A 19,238-nucleotide genomic window follows, 5' to 3' on the forward strand; every position below is an offset into this window, starting at 1 on the left:
GGTGCTCTCAGGTAAGCACGTGCTTCCTCACCTGCGCTGGGTCGCAGCCAGAAGGCTAGGTGCCACAAGCTGCAGGAAAAAACTACCTGCCAGCTTTCCTAAAAATGTTAATTGTTTAAATAGTTTTGAATGAGACATTTTTGTGGTAAATATTCATCAAAATCTCACTAAACAGTTTAGATTTTTTAGCACATTTCTTTAACCGGCTCAGCTCTGACACACATCCAGCAAACACTTTTGGCATTTCTTATCCGTTGCTTTAAAAGTTTCGCTTACAAATCCACAGGAGCAATTAAATCTTTTATTTCTTTCTCCTAGGATTCTGATCTCTAGCATCTACAATTATACTCATTTATTAGTGTATAAAATATCTTTTAAAGTGCCAAATCTATCCAAATAAATACACTTCAATGCAATTAGCAATGCATAAACTATTCTTTTTTTTTGTCTTTTTTTGATGTATCACAATGAATACATTGGCTTTAACATCTATTCTCTTGATCAGTCATTTTGAGGTGGTCCACTTTTGTTTTCCTGACTTTCACAAACATGCTTGCAGCCAGTAAGAGACTCTTCACTATGATTAATGGCCTCCCATTGGGTATACAGAAAATTTCCCAGCCTGGTTCCCTTGAGAATGCTCCACTACATGGATCTCTACGCAAAGCTAGATTAAAAGAGGAGGAGCAATAGCTATAGTCCACCTACCCCACAGCCATCAATTATATACAGTTATAAATCAAAGTTTTCAGCCAGAACAAAGCCTAGTGTGGCAAACAAACAAGGGCGTTCACAGCAAATTGTTTTGAAGCAGAATAAAACTCTTGATAGAAACAATGGGGCTAGCAAAGCCACTGTCAATATCACTATAAAGTTCCGTTGATTTATTAAGAATTAGACACAGTGTATCCAATTACTGCTGAATTAACTTAAACAGAAAGCAGCAAGTGGAAAAATAAGCAAGGAGATGGATTTCTCTTTTTAAAGGAAAAAAATCGTGCAATTCTATATCACAGTTAATTGAAGACAGTAACGTGAATCATAAAGTATCTGTACTTTAACTCCCCATATTTGTGTTTCTTGGCTTTTGGTTTTAAGCTTTCTCTTTCACAAAACACTGGTATGTCTATCTCATCCATATTTCATCTCTGGTCTGTTTGTTTTCCCGGCTATTTCTGCCTCTATGCCATAGATGATTTTGATCGGTTTGGATATTTTTAAATACCCTTCACACACAATCTGCTTTCAAACGAGATAGTAGAAAAAGCCAGTAGGGGACATGGAGACAAAAGACTTAGCACCTCTCCTCATGCGTCTCTTCCCTTCTGGACAACGTGAATTATCTGCAAGGGGTTGGGTCCCCCTTTTTTCAGACATTTAAAATTCCATCTTTTGATACACAGCAATTTTTGGAAAGCCAAAGAATATAGTATCAGTCAAAATGCAAGTAAGCTCCACCCAAAAAATTCACTCGATATTTGCTACTGCACCCAGTTCTCACTGCAGAACATATTTCACATAGGCTCTGGTTCTCTCTGAAGAAACAGACGCTTGAGGAAAGTGCTCAGTAATTTTCAGCAAGACTTTAAATTCCTCAGATGTTTGTCAAAAATTAACTTTTGACAACTTTGACTAAAGCTGCACAGCCAAAGGCAAGTCTTCAGGACAATTCTACCTTCCCGTGAGACAAACCTTGTCCTACACCGCATTGTCACCAGTCCTTCCTCGTGCCACAGTCCTCCAGCTTGCAACAGGCGTCAGCACCCCGAATTCGGAGGAAGTTTCCGTGCCAGGTACTGCACCTCTGACCAAGTAGAGTTGCACATGAAATATATCCAGACCTACATTAATGCATACACAAGCTCCTGCTTTCTCTGCAAAGCTCTCTTGAAAGAGGCCTGAGGCATTCAGTGGTGTAAAGGCCCCATCTATTACAGGTTGAAGGATACCTAGGGGCTGCGCAGAAACAAAGACTCCCTGGACACCAAGCCCCACGACTGACAGACAACAAGCGGTGCCAGAGCCTGTTTGCCAAGCCACTCCTTCTTCATAGGAAAAGAGCTTTCCAAGCAAGAATTCCTCAAAAATCCAGAAAAGCGCTGTGGTGGGATCCTTACTCTATGTGTTATCTTGCGACATGGCCCGGCCTGATGACTAACACGAAGCAGGTGTTGTAGGTTACTAATGCACACCACATACCGCGGAGCTTAACACACAACACGGTGCAGTAGGGCGAGGTTGGACTGTGAGAGGCCATCTTATCCCAGGACAGCATAAACTCTACCAGCGTCGTTCCTGATAGACATGCTCTTAAATACTTCTAGTGATGGGAAGTTCACAATCTCCAGCAGAAGTCTTCTCCAGAGCTTTATTACCTGTACCATTAGAAAGGTTTTCTAAGCTTTCTGTCATTACTTTCTTCTGTCTTCAAATTATTCCTGTCTTTGCAGCACTTTCACGTAGAACCCATAACGCTGGTACCTCTCTCAGAAGAAACTCAAAGGCATGATGCACAGAATGGTAAGTGCAATACAGTATGTAAATATCCTGCCTAAGTAAAGCTGTGGTGAGAGACATGGATCACCGCCTCAAGGGCTGCTGAGCAATTCCCAGTAAAAACCTCAAACAGTTAAGTGTGCTTAGTGTCTTGCAGGTTTGTAGCATACATATTAACAGTACTGGTTATTAACAAAACAGGCTTTTTTCTTTCTTTTTTTTTTTTCCTCCTTTACGGGGATAAATGACTGGCAAATAGAGTATAGAAGTGATAATGATGTCTTGAGCCCTAACGCCAGCTCTGCTGCTGGCTCTGTACCACCTAATTCAAAACACCTAATAATGAAAGTCTACATCCTTCAGCAACCAAATAAAACTGCAGGTGATCAGTTTCTACAAAAATGGCACTAATTAGTACGTACTTGAATTTTCTATTATTTCTCCTAGGTGTGTTCATTCTGGATAAACCTTCTCAGTTTTCTTAAGTGGTCATAATTTTTGTATCAGCTTCACAGGGGCTTGCAGGTATGCATTGCTTAATGTTTGTGAACATGAAAAAAAAATTTCACCTTACCAATACCTCACCATGCCAATAAATCTACTCACATACCCAAGAGTTTGCAAAATCAGGGTCTTGCTCTTCTTCAAAAATATTTTTCCATTAAGAAATTCCACAATCAAGAGTCACAGCCACTTACAAAAGACCTCTACAATGACAATTTAAGAGGTGCACATGTACATACTCCACTTAGGTAAAAAATACTCAGTGAGTAAGCAGATTTCAGTTTCAAACTTCGAACGGATTGTGAGATACAAAGTGAAAAATACGACTGAAAAACGCTAGTGTGCCAACTTCTGAGATTATATACTATGCATATCCAACTCCCTTTAAATCAGCTTTATGTCTAAATTACATGAAGTTGTGGGTAGAGGTAAAATACTGTTGTTAATATTGAAGAAGACATCAATAACAGGTATGATTTAACATGCTTAAAAGTAGTTTAAGAACTACCTGTACTATTGCTTTATTTCTTCCTTTCTCCCAAACTTCTCCCTTCTTCCCCATATCATTTGACACATACACCTATTACAGCTCATACCTTGGACAGTATGTTCCTTAAGGACAATGACAATATAGCATTTTGCTTGTAGAAAACCCAGTCCAACCCAAACGGGGTCCAAGCTGATGGAAGCTTGTAGCTGCTTCTGATACGTCTTAAATATTAAGAATAGAAACTAGCACTGCTTTCATAGCTCAATGGTATTTGTGTGTTTAAAATGAAACACAAGGTCTATCAGACTACAGCTAGTTTTCAGTGTCGGGCAAATGGAGTCGAAGCGTTCTCAGGGAAGAAGTGGTGACCTTGACACAGATGTGATTTGAAAAAAGGACTGGGTGGAGGAAAAGCTTGTGGTTTTTCAAAAAGCTGAATGTGTAATCCTCCAGATAGACTTGCAGTTAGGTGCAAGAAAATGGCAAAAAAGCACATCAGTTGAAGTGTGACAGCAGCCAATTACCTCGTTTCTTTAAGGCTCATCCTGCAGCTCCTCCGGCAGGAGGGCACCCCTCATCCTCCCGGTTAGATGTTTAGTGCAGGAGCTCCAGGAACAACCCTGAGACAGCAGATACAGATAGCTCAAGCCATATGTCCCTTTCATTGAGTATATACAACAACAAGATTTGACTTTTAAGGACAGAAAAGTGGACAGACACACTTAACTTGTCATTGAAAATTATAGTCCTGTTTTGATTATTTTTATTTACAAATTATTGTGGAAAAGAAACAAAAGCACATACCTAATTCTAACAACAACAGGCTCAAGGTCATGCAGAAGAATGTAATCATCTTCATAAAAAATGGAGGCTATATTAAACACACAGTTCTCTGTATGAACTTTGTGAATGGACGAGTACATCTAAAAGGAGCAGATGGAGAGAAACCTTCCTTTCACTCACTATATGAAGTTATGCCTGAACCATATAATTTTAAGATAAACATTATTTGTAGTTGCAGAATGCCTTTTTGAAGGGGTCACAAATTCAAACACAGCACCTCATCAAGAGAGCAAATCAAAAAGCCTAGCCTAAAAGCTTTCTTTTTTTTTTTATTACTCATTTTTAAATGTTTATTTCACACACATTTACCACAGTTCATTTCAACCGAACAGAACCCCCATGTTCGTGATTTTTGCCTACAAGAATATTAAATTTCTGTGCATCTGTCTTCTCTCTAGGGGTTTCTCCAGGGAATATAATAGTCTATTTGTTTTTTCTATTGATCTTGTATCTAAATACTGTTTTCTCCCTTTCAGAAAAAAGAGAGCTGCCAAAGAATCAGTAGTGTCACTGTAAAAATGTTTTTCTTAGCTGGATGAAATGATGGCAGAGCAAGATTGGGAAAAATATTTTTCAAATCTGTTTTAATAAGAGTACTTCCAGATAGGGATATGCTAGATATTGGTCTAGGTATGCCCCAGGCCTATGATCCATCTTTCATCCTTTTTACCAATTTCAGACTGACAGCTAAATTAGCTCATGGAAAAGGCTCCCGTAGGCAGTAACCAATAACCTGCCATCCAAGGTAAGGTGCAACAGCAAGAGGCATAGGGAAAAAAGATGGAGATAGAAAGCTGCATTTACATCAGTTGGTAAGGAAAAAAATTGGCGATACAAAAAGGATCAAATTCTTCAAAAATTAAATAAAATTAAGCTACACTGGAAAGAGAAATATAAATTGTGATTTAATGTTATCTTAAGCAATAGGCATAAACTGACCTCTTAAGACACAACCAGCCAGTCTTGGAGTTTCTATAGTTAGTAAATCCAGTAAGTTTACAAATATCCAACTGCAAATGGAATAGCTTTCTCTACCTATAATATTTAGGCTCAGTACCACATAGTTACTGAGATGTGTTCATTGGAAAAGGAAGACAATAGCTGGTCATAAAAGGCAAGATATCAACAACCTTTTGAATCACAATGCTCATTTTCTTCTCAGGCAAAATAAAATCCTCAGCATGGGAGTGTTCACATTACACTGCTAATAGTGCACATGTGCTGAATTATTTAAAAAATAATAAAGATAGGAGGAATGACATATCCGTCAGTTCACTGACAAAGCAGTCAGTTTAGTATTTGCACACTATCTATCTGACCAAGTAACTTGAGCTTATCGAAGCTGATATTTAACATAAATCTCTCCATGAAAATAACTGCTTCAAACATTTAGAATAAACTCTTTCTGGAATGGGCTTAGTTATAACTGAACTTGCATTTTACTTGCATTTTTGTAATTTTTTCCATCACGCTCTATAATAGGTAAATTGCAGTTTAAAACCAATGACTTTGATATAGTTAGTGACTTTTTTCATGGTAACAATTTCCCCTAATGTTATTTATGGTACCATACAACATTAGCAATGATATTTACAATTCTGGTTCAAAATATTGTGCGGGACTCTGTTAAGCACTGTTATCAAATTTTCTTCTATTTTATTGGTCTATATATATTAGAATTTCAACAGATAATGCAACAAACCCAAAATGTTAACACAGATATTTGCAAAAACTCCTTTTTTGTTTAGTGGGACGCCACAAAACATGACAAACCCATCAACCCGTGTGACGGTGAGATGGGTATTTTGTTGCTCACTGCAGCACGGTATCTGCGTTTGAAAAGCATGCTTAAATTAAAGATGCAAAGAAATGCCTGGGGTTTCATTGCATTGCAAATGTAAAGAAAGACTGATTTTCTTCAAAGGAGGTTGATAATAACCTACAAACAGCAGGTATTTTCTGCTACCAGCGTGTAGCTGGCATGTCATGGCTAGTACATCTTTAATCATAATAATGAGTTCTGTGGTAATCATGATAAAATATGTTTTAACTGACAATGTTTTTACCTGCCATTGCTACCCTCTACTGAGAATTAGCCGACTTTCCTTCTTTTTGAGCTCCTCTAGCCTTAGCAGCATGCCTCATTGAGGTAGTTGTATCACTAGCTGGGTTGCTACTTTAAAAGGTTTGGTTGTTGTCAGCATTTAACTCTTAAGTATCTGTTTAGTACTATGAAATTCAGCTAACTGCTTGGCACAAGGAACGCACAAATAACTGAATAGTCTGGAAAAGTAAGGGAAATTGCCATTTTTTTTCCTGTAACAGGCAAGCAGTCCTCTACCTTCTTTCTTTCACTAAATTAATTTTTCTTCTGCCACAGTTAATTCTCCCCTAAGTTCCTGTTTTCTTTTATCTGCATTTTCTCTGAGTTTTCCATGTAAAACTAGCATATTCCTCTCGTCTGTTGAAAAAAAAATCAGTTCCATAGCAGGACTCTCTCTTGTCCTTCAGCATTACCATTGCAAAAGGGCCAGTTACTGTGCCTTCCAGCAAGCATCCCATCGCTCTCTACCCTAACAACCGAGAGTACTGAACATTTTCCATTCCCAACTGCGAGTAGGAACACAGTAGTTCACTACGAGGTGACACCAGCTTCCAACCTCCTCCAGGAAAACTGATTCTCCTTGAAATGTCACCTTCTTCTTTTCTTTTAAGACAAAAATCAACATATTAAAGAAACTTTTTGCCTTCTTTAATTTAAAAAAATAAATTACTAGCTTAATCAGAGAAACATCATTGAAATTCCACACAAAAACTGATGGAAGGGAAGCTGGAGAGAAGTAATTAAAGCTTTTTTAAAGCACAACAAAAACTGCCCAGTGAAGCATCCTGAACTGCCGTACACCCAGCATTAAAAGCTAAAACCAAAAATAAACATGATGTCTAATAAACTTCCCCCAGCTCCACGATAAACAAACAAACAGGCAGCTATGAATAAACGCAACCTCTTCCACTAGGCTTGTAGAGGATTACTTGGAAGGGAAATCGGTAGCGCTCTCCCGTGCAAACCCAAAATGGCTTTGAGTGCTGGGGATGAACCCAGTATGGGCACTGAACCTTGTGCAACACAAGTATCTGCTCCACAGCCAGCTTCAAAAACCTCTGGCCAGACCTCATGTACTGGGATTGGCTGGGTCAGAGTTAATTTTCTGGGATAGAGTTAATTTTCTGGGACAGAGTGAATTTTTTAAACCACACCACCTCATCACAGAAGAGCTCCTGATGTGGGGTTCTATTTCCCCTTCTGCCGCCGTCCTCACCGCGGTGCCACTGAGACCGTTCCTGCCACTAGACCAAAAAAATTTATCTAATAGAGTTGCACCTTGGCCACGGCACTTCCAGGGACTTGGACCTCCATCCCAAATCTTTTCACAGCTGGGAACCTCCCTGAGCAGTAATGGTGAATGATGAGGTGGTGGGGGGGCATAATCTGAGGCTATGGCTTGGGCTCAGCCCTCTACTCCATCGTCAGCACTTCAGGTGAGCGTTTACAAGCCTCAGCGTGCTGCAAAACGTTAATAATGCTTTCCACCACACGGTGATATTACGACTAGAGCTAGAGATAACACTGTTGAATGGTTCAGATCCAGTGGCAGCACAGCTTTATTCAATACGTCAGGTATTCTGTAAAATGTGAGCAGTATAAATGAACACTATCAGGTACAGACCTCTGCGGGAAAAACATGTTTAAAGACTAAAATATGAAGAAATAAGCATTCTAAATGAGAGCCCATTTCAAAAGCATTTTTCTTTTGCCACTTATTAAGGTTTGCAGAAACATGCTGAAAGGATGTTTCTCTGTTACAACCTTTAACTCTGAGTTCTTAACCGTACCATAGATCATAATATTGTCATTCTTCACTGTCACCACTGCGTCAGCAGCTGTTTTTGGTCTCACAAAAAAGGATTTGACCTTTGGGATGGACAGGAAGCTGAAGGAGCAACTTTCTGAAAAAATAGCCTCCTGTTTACATTCGCCTTGTTTAGCGAACAATTATCTTGGGAGACATAAGTAATACGCATGTAAGTTTACATAAGCAGAAGTGTCATTTTGATAGCACTAAATACGAGTGCATGTCAAGCTGCCGCTGAGTAACTGTTCTAACTATAAAATGCTGATCTGTATTTTACCAATAAAAACCACAAAAATGCTAATCACAAGACCATCAGCACAGTCCATCAGAACCCCATCCCTATCTATCGCAATGAAGCTCATCCCCAAGCATGGAGAAAACAGCAGTTGCCATTATTTTGTGAGGCACAATTTTTAGTGGTATTTGTTTACAGTTATATCTATAATGCTGGTAAATCTAGGCCATTGCTTTGTTTCTATTCTGTATTCTCAGATCTACAGCAAGAGAAACAGCAGGCCTCAAACTATCCCATATATATGTCCTAAATATTCTCAAATACTTTTGTTCTATTATAGTCAGCACTAAGTTCTCTCTATATATTTGTATGCTGAAAATAGATAAACATTATTTCATATCAATCTGAGAAACAGTCAGGTGAATTATATACAAGTGTAACATCTTATGAGTGTTAAATGTACTTACAGGTAACTCATAATGGCAGAGACAAAGCAACTCGGTCTCTCTTTAAAATGTTATATCCTGCTAAGTTAAAATGCTATTTAAACATATTGCAAGTATTTACACCTAATGTCTAGATAATCTGACTTAATTTTAATGAAGCATCACCTCATTTTCTGAGCATGGAAAATATGCAAAAATCAAACATCAAGTATAATCATTTTTTCCAACTTTATATTATAAACTGTCTTCACAGTGATATTTACTTTAAATATTTTAAAGAAACAGCACTGTTAAGGTACAATGCAAACTATCCAATCAGAAAACCAACTTCAAGTGCATCCCTGAGAGTTTACTTTAATAATACAACAGAATTTACTTTTATTTGCTTGGAAAAAAACACTACTGTTTTGAGTCCTTATATTCACAGTTTTATATGAGATCTTGAGAAAAAACACATAAATTATGGAACAGATTTACTGCTATATACATGCATACCTCTATTAATTTTACATTTGTATGTATTTAGTATTCAGCAGATTCTGTAGACCACCTCTACGCTGCTACTCAGCTCACTACAGGATAGTAATGATACTGACAACACACTCATCCCCTGAGTGTACCCAGGCAACCTCTCCTCTTAGTTACAGTAACAGTCCCTTGAAATCCCATTCCGGCTCAAAGGAAAATTTAGCTCTTTATTTACTTAAATTTCTAACAAACAACTGGAACAAAGTCCTCCACAGATTACTATTAGCCTATTTTGCAGAAAGATGATTTTGGAGAAAACTAAAAGTAGATTTTGGAGAAAACTGACAGACTTTGGAGAAAACTAAAAGCAGAAGCCACCCCACACTGCAGTACCCTAAGGACCACAATGCCAACCAACCATGACCATCAGCACACCTTCTCCTGGGGCAGTATGTTCTCCTCTATTTCATCGCTAACATTACCAAATGTAAATGGAAGAAAACATCCAAAAACTCACTGGACTATTTTACAATACTGAAATGCAGGAAGACTAATTTTTGGCTTGACATCTAAGGCGGTGAGAATACCTCATAAATGTTTTCCCCAACACACTCAAGGTGCTACAGAACATTGTATTTAGGTGCTACAGAACATCGTATTTAGTGTTCAGAAGTACCAGGACAAGAAAAGAATATGCACCTATATGCTTTTAAACAGCTACTGACGACTCGAATTACAGAAAGCTCTGTCTGAAGAAAGGCGTGCAAGCCATCTGTCCACAGCTCAGCTCTGTGGTCAGCATTTTTTTTTTTTTGATCCAATTACAGCGAAAGATGGGTTATGAAATATAGCTCCTACATTTAAAAGTCCAATGGGATGGCTGTGATAACACTACCTGCATTACTGCTTAACACAGACCATTGTGTTTTGGTTTCCTCTGCTTGGGCTTCTTTTTGCAGTACAGATGCCGGGAATATTTCTATTGAACATTTGGCAAGCTTTTTTTCACTTAAGAAAATTAAAAGCCTCCACAGAGTTAACCAACGTACACTTCTTTACGTATAGAACTTGACTTCAACTTTCCATCTGCCTCAAGTTCATCACCAATCGGTGTGCTGAGGCAGCAAAAGACTATGGATTAACCATCCGTCTGAAGAAAGCGGAGATAATGTGCCATCCCACACTTGGGAGAGGATAAAGATCTAGCATGACAATCAATGCAGATGTACTCTCATAATGGATTTCACTTACTGGGATGAGTTTTGTTTAAGCACTAGCCTTAGCGATCAGTAAATCATTATTTAAATGTAAAAAGTTGTACCTTACCTTCAGCAAAGTACCCCACTGAACCTGAAACCAGCACAGCGTGAGAACACACCGTCCATCCCCGCTTCACTTCTACTCAAGACTCGACCCCTCCTCCTCTTTCCCTCTTCCTTCCCCTCCCCCACGGCCCCCAGGCCCTCACAGTCCCATGCATTCAGACCACCCCGAGCCCAGGTCTCCTTCCGTCTCTTCACCCTGGGACGGTCACCACTGTCACGCCGGCTATGCCTGCTGCCTTCCTCAGCACCTTCCTTTCCCTCTGCTCCTGTCCCCTGTCCTCTCCGAGCTTCTCTGCATGTTGCCCCTAGATTTGCTCCTTGTGCCAAGAAGCCATGCCCTCACAGCTGCTTCTCCAAGTTTCACTTACTCTTTTTTCTCTTCCTTGAGCTCACTTTGGTCCCTTTGTCATATAGCTGACTCCCATCACAAAACAGACCAAAAAACCCCAAACAAAGCAAAAAATAACCCCAGCCCTAGCAAGGTACTTGCTGCCGTCACATGTTTATTTGGTCTGAGCTCCTTCTCCCAACACATGCCTTGTCTGTTGACACCACAAACTCTCTGAGCACACGGACTATTTGCTATGAGGTGCTTGTACACTGCCTAGCACAAAAAGGCCCTGCTGTAATTGCATCATTTCTTTACTCCAAAGAGTCAGTGTCAGGACACTGTTCTATTTTTAATGCAGCTCATCCAAGGGAAACCTACATCCTCTCTTTCTTTTTTTTATGCTTTCTAAACAATAAAACAAGTTGCTCTAACTGCAGTCACAACCGAGCAGGCTGCTGGATGTAAGGATTATTATTTAGCATATCGACAGACTAGTCAAGTACAGGCATCTCGTACCATTTCCAACATCATTCCAAGAGAGGTGAAGTGGAAAGCCAGCTAGTGTTTTCAGCCTTAGGTAACAGACATCCAAGCCTTTTAACTGCCAGTCACAGGTTTATTTGTCTGATCGTATGAAAATGTGAGCCAAATTCATTCCAGATGGGCGCATACACAGGCGCCCAAATTTACCCATGCAAGTGTACAAACATGCTCCTGGACAGACCCACGCTACCTGCCCAGCAAGGTGCAGAGCAGAGCACACCTTTAAAGGATCTTTGCCACTTCTGTCCTTCCACACACACTGTTAAAAACTCCAACCTGATTTTCACTCGTGCATATTGTTGTGCAGAGTAGCTTGTGGCAAATGACAACTGCTAGACAGAAACATTTCTCCTGCATTGCTTTCCAGCAAGCTCTCATTTGAATTTATCTTCTCTGTCCAGATGAAATGACATGGCAAGGCAGCCTCCTGCTCAACAAGAAGTGAAGTCATCTGGGACAGTGATTTGTCCTCTTACATAAGGAAAGGCGTATATAGAAGGAATAAAGGAAAGGTATAAAGGTATAAAGGAAGGAATAAAGGTATAAAGGAAAGCAAATAATAAGAAAATAAAAATAATAATACAAATACATAAAGCAATAGGAAAGCAGAATTGTGCGAGAGTGGTGGCCATTTGTCCCCCATAGAAAATATGATGAAGTGAACTTTTTTAAAAAAGAAAAAAAAAAGCTTGAACGGCAAAGGGAGACAGACAGATGAAGGAAAGAAAACATCCTGGCCACTATGACACCAGCCTCAACATCTGCAGTTGGTGAGGAACAGAATTTATTAAGGCAAAGTGAATCCTCAGGGTGAAAACAAGTTCGAAACATACTTCAACCTAAAGAAAACAGGATGCTTCTCAAGCAAGGAAAGCAGTGAAGAAAAACAAGTGTATTCATTTGTCTTAGTTGCCAAGTGCCATAAATTGAGATCCTCAAACTTTAATTATCAGTTAAAAATATCTGCATGAAAAACAGTTTTATCTCTACTTAATTAATTGTCACCTATAGCCCTTTGTTTTCTCCCTTACAAACCTGAAACAAGCACTGATCTCTTTCTCTTTGCTTAATAGAGCATAAGGAGAAATAGATGCTCAGAAGGTAGGTGTTTCCCCATCCTCTCAGGCTTATCATTCAGACCCACTAGGAAAGGATTCTCTTCTATGGCTGAACCCTTGGCTTAAAAGGCATTAGAAGTTGTATTGTCGCATCTTTATAAAAATATATGTACTATAGCTAGCTAGCTAGCCAAAAAATCATGGTAATACTTCTAAAAGACACACACTACCTATGCTTGACGACTGGCTGATGACAGATTTGGACCAAAGAAGACAGAGCCAAATCTTGGCTAGGGAGAAGAACCCCTCCAGCACCACCGCTCTGTAGCCATTTCGTACATGGCTACAACATTCAGGTGGGATGACGATTCTCCAGTGTCTGAGAAGCACCAACCCCACTTTCTTTCCACGTGCCCATCTCTGTAAGGCTCTCTTTCCCACACAAACTTTGCTGTAGCTGTTCCTCACCAGCAAGGTACCAGACTGCTGCAACACACCTGCGTAGAGGCAGTGACCCCAAGAGCAGATGGCTGCTGCTAGAGTAGGTGGCTCATGTGAAATGCCAGCGGTGTTGATGCTCAAGCTGTGCTGGCTGCCAGCAAATTTCCAAACAAAACGTCATGCTATCGGTCTGCCTTGCGTGGTGCTGAACGTTTGCAGCACTAGTTTTCTCTTTTTGCTTCCCTTCTCCTCTACCTTCTTACCACCTCCACTGCCCTCCCCTGCAATCAATCAGTAGATCCAACCTGGAAGCTCCTTGCTGTGAATCGGACAGAGCTGCTCGCGGGGTGTGCTCCTGTCCAGAGTCTCAACTTTGTGATTCCTTGGATGCTTTGGCTACTAAACTCTCCATTTGTGAGCACTCAAAGCATGCTGCAAGGCCAGTCTCGCTCTCCACCCTGAAAACTGGGAACGTTTCGTGCTCATCGCATTGCCACTGAACATTTGTCATGGTGAGATGAGCAGCCCTTTATATTCCACTGCTCTCTGTATTATGTATTAATTACAGGAAGGGCATCCAGAACATAGCTTAGGTCTCTTTAATGGCTTTTAGAAATCTAAACACATGAAAACAAACATCAGTTTTTGTTCTGTACATAATCCTTACCAGCTGTGACTGAGCTTTATATAAACAGGGTTATTTGATCAACTTCCTTAATGAGAATTGCCTTGTAGTGTAAATCATCTGAGGAGGTACAACAAAAAGCAAATTTTACTTAGCCCTATGCTGTAGTGTCATCACTTAGAAAAGGAATCAACAGAGCAATTCATTATTTTTACACACACACTCCCATCTGAAATATTGGCATGATGTAGTACTGGACAGGTAACTGTTAAGAGTCTGGTAATTCACAGATGTGCAGCATATTTATGGAATCAATCCAAAGACATTTGGCTTGGTGGGGGATGTTTGGGGGAAGAACACCAAAATACTTTGGTCTTCTTTCTCAAGATTTGCTATTTGCCAGCCAGACCACATGTCAATGCAGCATTTCTTTAATAAAACCAGAATCCTAATTCTGGAAAATTACAAGATTTGCTATAGAAAGCATCAGCTACAAAAGTTGCAGCTATGGACACTAACAGCAAACTATAAATCAAGGAGCAAAACACTTGCTATGCCAGGAAACAAGCAATCTGTGTGAGATGCCTGAAGAGTGAAAAGCAGACACCCTCTCAGTGATATCACAGCATTATTTACTACATCCTGATCCAATTTCAAAACCAAACACGGGGTGCCATACTCTAGCCATGCACAGGAGTTTCATTCTACAATCGTGAAGAATTGACTACAGCATCCATATCACTCCACTGCCAAAGTCAGGAACACGGCCTCTTCACCCAGTGGGTGGCAAGAGGTGGGTGCTATGGACAATCCACACGGACTGTAACGGTACCTGCTCCTCGAGCAAGCAGGAACATGGCTCCAACTTCAGCCACCTCAGGTGTGATACCATGGGCATCACACTGAGACCGAACAAGCCTCCAGAGGGGCTGGATCTGCAAGTAATGGCAGCATGATGGGAACACACTGAGAAAAATATGTGTTTCTAAAGGATAACAACACTGGTGAACGAGGGGGCAGTGCTGACTTTGAATGAAGTGTGAGGGAGCTGCATTTTCTTAACTGTGTCTAGGTGGGGGAGGGGAAAAACAAAACAAAACAAAACCAAACGCAAAACCTTCCATATACCTTCCAGTCCGAAAAAGTCAGGTGAAAAAGAGATGGTGAAAAGGAAGTAAAAATAATTTTCTAGAAAATTCAAGTATGTTCTTTCAGGTTAAAAAAAAATGCATCTGATAATCACGATTACTGAATGAGAATGGTGGAAACCTTGGAAGATTATTTGTCTCTCTCATCTACTTAACAATGAAACAGGTGTTTTTAACGTTGTATTTTACTTGAGCTTATTTAAAATAGAGATCTAAAATCCCAAAGTTAAAAGAAACCATTTTATGTAGCAGTGGCATCATATGACTCCTTCTTGCATTACTAATGTGAACTACAATGCAGAGCGCAAAAATGGCCAAGCAGCGAAGAACAACTTCTTTTTCCAACTTCCCAATGGCTTTTGTGCCTTTTCCCATTGTACAAACACTCGAATAGACAAAACTCATTCTCAAAGTCCTTCTCAGCTGTGCTACAGAGGAAAAAGATTTTCCAGTAGGTTATTTAATCCATGGCCCACCTATAATTACTTGTGCACAGGAAGAGAAACTTCTCATTTCAGGCTTCTGAAAGCAGATTAATGAAAGTTCTTTTGTTTATGGGGAAAGAGGGAGCAGGGTAACCTGCTTAAAACGATACATTTCTGCCATATGTAGGTAGAAAATAAACCCATCCATCAAGGATACATTAGTAATAGATGAAAACTGGCTCCAGACACAAGATTACTTGGTGAAAATGCCAGAATAATGGACACAAAATTTTTATTCCATTGACTCCAAATGACAGGGGAGATTAGTTTATGCAAGTCCACAGAATAAGGCTTTATTTCAGAAAGTAATCTTTTAATTTAGCCAAGATTTTGTTTGCTCAGAGATACAACGGAACAGAACAAAAAAATGTATCTGGCATACAGAAAGACGAGCCTGTGTACTGCACTTAAAAACAATTAAATAAGCGGTTCGCACCAGAGTAAAGCTTTTAACTATTGGAATAGGCAGAGCCAAATCTCATATTTTGTGCATACAGTTTAAACTGCCAAACAGGGTTTATGTACCGATTAGTGGAGATTATGTAGAGTGGTACAGCCATTTTTTAAAAATACAATATTATTACAAAGAACCCCCAGAGGTTCATATGAAGATGGTCTCTATTTCATAGACAGTAAAATCACTGAGGCACATCATCACAGCAATGACTTACTACTCCTGAAGGAGCCAGGGGAGTTGAGCTCAGGACTGTTAATGCAGGGAACAGCCCTCCTCTGCAACTGAGTGTGCGAAAGCCAGTTTACAACTCATATCAGGTTTTTACTGGACTTTGAATGAGGTCTTAACACATCTGCATCGCTTGTCAGCTTTGTCAGCCTTTCTAAGAAATTAGGACAAATTAAAAGCACCTAAAATATTTAATTTGAGAATTTCTACTTCTGTCACTCTAATAACACCAGTGGTGGCTATAAATCTTCACCAGGCTTTCGGAAAAAATCACTTTCACAACCCCACTACATGCATGGGAGAATATCACATATGGCATCATACCCTTGCAAGGTTCACGTTGGCATGTCTCAGGCCTTGCTTAAGTATATGTCCAGCATTTTAATCAGCATAAGGCTATTTATCTTCACTACAAACACAAATTCTAACATTACTTAACAGCTTTAAAAATCCTTTTTTCTACAGTTTGACTGAAATAGGGGAAGTTGAGGTATTTACAGCAGACACCAATAGCAACACTGGCATTATCCCTTGCTTAGCCAAATACTATCATACTTGGATGCCATCTGAATCATGTCCCACTTCACCGAAACCAGGCAGTACCTTGCTATGTGTACTGTAAGTGTCCTGTGTACATTACTCTGTGTAATATACAGGCACAGGTACATGTACTATATAACTCCACGCCATGCACACAGTAAACTCATCATCGCCCCATTTTCTACCACTGCTCCATGCACTCCAGGAATACCCTCCTTAACATAAGCCTTTGACACGGTTTCCCCCAGCATTCTCCTGGAGAAACTGGCTGCTCATGGCTTAGATGGGTGTACTCTTCGCTGGGTAAAGAACTGGCTGGATGGCCGGGCCCAAAGAGTGGTGGTGAATGGAGTTTACTCCAGTTGGCGGCCCGTCACAAGCGGTGTTCCCCAGGGCTCAGTTTTGGGGCCAGTCTTTTTTAATATCTTTATCAATGATCTGGACGAGGGGATCGAGTGCACCCTCAGTAAGTTTGCAGATGACACCAAATTGGGTGGGAGTGTTGATCTACTTGAGGGTAGGAAGGCTCTGCAGAGGGACCTGGACAGGCTGCATCCATGGGCCAAGGCCAATTGTATGAGGTTCAACAAGGCTAAGTGCAAGGTCCTGCACTTGGGTCACAGCATCCCCATGCAACACTACAGGCCTGGGGAAGAGTGGCTGGAAAGCTGCCTGGCAGAAAAGGACCTGGCGGTGCTGGCTGACAGCCAGCTGAACATGAGACAGCAGTGTGCCCAGGTGGCCAAGAAGGCCAATGGCATCCTGACTTGTATCAGAAATAGTGTGGCCAGCAGGACTAGGGAAGTGATTGTCCCCCTGTACTCGGCACTGGTGAGGCCGCACCTCGAATACTGTGTTCAGTTTTGGGCCCCTCACTACAAGAGAGACATTGAGGGGCTGGAGTGTGTCCAGAGAAGGGCAACGAAGATGGTGGAGGGTCTGGAGAACAAGTCTGATGAGGAACAGCTGAGGGAACTGGGGTTGTTTAGCCTGGAGAAACAGAGGCTGAGGGGAGACCTTATCGCTCTCTACAACTACCTGAAAGGAGGCTGTAGCAAGGTGGGGGTCGGTCTCTTCTCCCTAGTAACAAGCAATAGGACGAGGGGAAATGGCCTCAAGTTGCATCAGGGGAGGTTTAGATTGGATATCAGGAAAAATTTCTTCACTGAAAGGGTGGTCAAGCGTCGGAACAGGCTGCCCAGAGAGGTGGTGGAGTCACCATCCCTGGAGGAGTTCAAAAAATGTGTAGATGTGGTACTTCGGGACATGATTTAGTAGGCATGGAGGTGCTGGGTTGACGGTTGGACTAGATGATCTTAGAGGTATTTTCCAACCTTAATGATTCTATGATTCTATGATAATGCAGAGCCCTGCTCTCTCGCTTCTCACATCATCTTACTATCATCCACAAATCATCCAGGCAAACCTGCGACAGAAGCAATACCAAACTGTGTTTTATGAAAATATACACCAAAGGCAGTTTCCCATCACCATTTCAGAACTCCTTTTGGGTGCAAACTCTGCAGGTTCTCCAATGACCCTGCTCACACACACAACCGGGCTACTCAGCTCTGTGTAAGAAGGATCAAGACCCTGGCCCAGGAAGTCCTTAGCACAGAAGATGTGGGTAAGGCCTTCAGTTGGCATAACAGCTTAGCTACATCAGCCAGAGTTAAGCTATGTTTATGTAGGTTCAAAATATACCTGTGTCTCTATCCTCTACCTCAAAGATGAAGAGAAAGAAAAGAGAAATTTACTACCAAGGAAAGCCCACATGATTTATGCAGCTAATGGCACACTGCACACCAAAATCTTCACACGTTATTGAGGCAAGCATCCTCTTTGGCCAGGAGATTGCACAGCTTGCAAATTAAAAACACAGCTGCAGTTCTACCATTTCTCACTGCCACCAAAACAAGAAAGAAAGAAAAGATTCAGTTGGGAGGGGACAACATGCCCACAAGAGGAGTCTAGATCTCGGGGTCACCCCACAGGAGACCAGTGATGGATTGCAGAGACTTCTGCAGTAGACCACTGACTGATGAGAAAGTCTCCTTGAGCAGAACAGCACTGGGGAAAAAAGCATCCCCAAGCAAAGAGGCAACAGGCAGAAGTGAGACATGCAACAAACCAACAACAAAGATAAAATTAAGAAAAAAATTGCCACTTACTACAGGTTTTTTTAGGGCTAGCTGAGAAGGGAAGTGGCCCAAGCCAACCACATTGTCCTGAAGAGACCTCTTCCCAGCCTAGGTAACAAATGTTAAAATAAGATTTTCAGTAACTCCCTATTTCTTTGGTGCATCCAAGGGAGGGCAAACAGGAAAATGCTCTTTTTGTTTTGTCCTCTTTCCTCCTCTGAAACAGCAATAACCACATGCGTACCTTAGCACTTCCGCACCCTGAAGATGAGGGCTGCTCCTGCCCTAGGAAGAGCAGAAATGTTGAGGGGGGAAAAGGAAGAGGGGAAGAGCTGGGATGGGATGAAGGCCTTGGTGCTTTGGGCTTGCTGCTCTGGTGCCTGCAAGCCGCGCAGGCAGCAGCTGCTGCCATTTCAGGAGCAACATCTCCTCCAAGCAATGCCCATTCTTTCACAGACCCAGATCCGACACTGGCCTCAGCCGGCCTCACTTCCCTGGCCACTGGGAAAGCAGGAAGATG

General features: G+C 41.1%; 1 protein-coding gene across 6 annotated transcripts in view; it reads right to left on the reverse strand.

Annotated features, from left to right (window-relative positions):
• RARB (retinoic acid receptor beta) overlaps positions 1 to 19,238 on the reverse strand; it is a 333,102-nt gene that overhangs the window by 231,735 nt on the left and 82,129 nt on the right. The window contains exon 1 of one of the 6 annotated variants that reach the window (XM_072853964.1): positions 4,015 to 4,033. The exons of the other annotated variants lie outside the window; for them this stretch is intronic. The gene's annotated coding sequence lies outside the window, so the exon portion shown is untranslated. Of the gene's footprint in view, positions 1 to 4,014; positions 4,034 to 19,238 lie in introns of those variants that run through there. 6 annotated transcript variants of the gene reach the window in all.

This window comes from Ciconia boyciana, chromosome 2 (genome assembly GCF_034638445.1).
Source record: "Ciconia boyciana chromosome 2, ASM3463844v1, whole genome shotgun sequence".
Lineage (NCBI taxonomy): Eukaryota > Metazoa > Chordata > Aves > Ciconiiformes > Ciconiidae > Ciconia > Ciconia boyciana.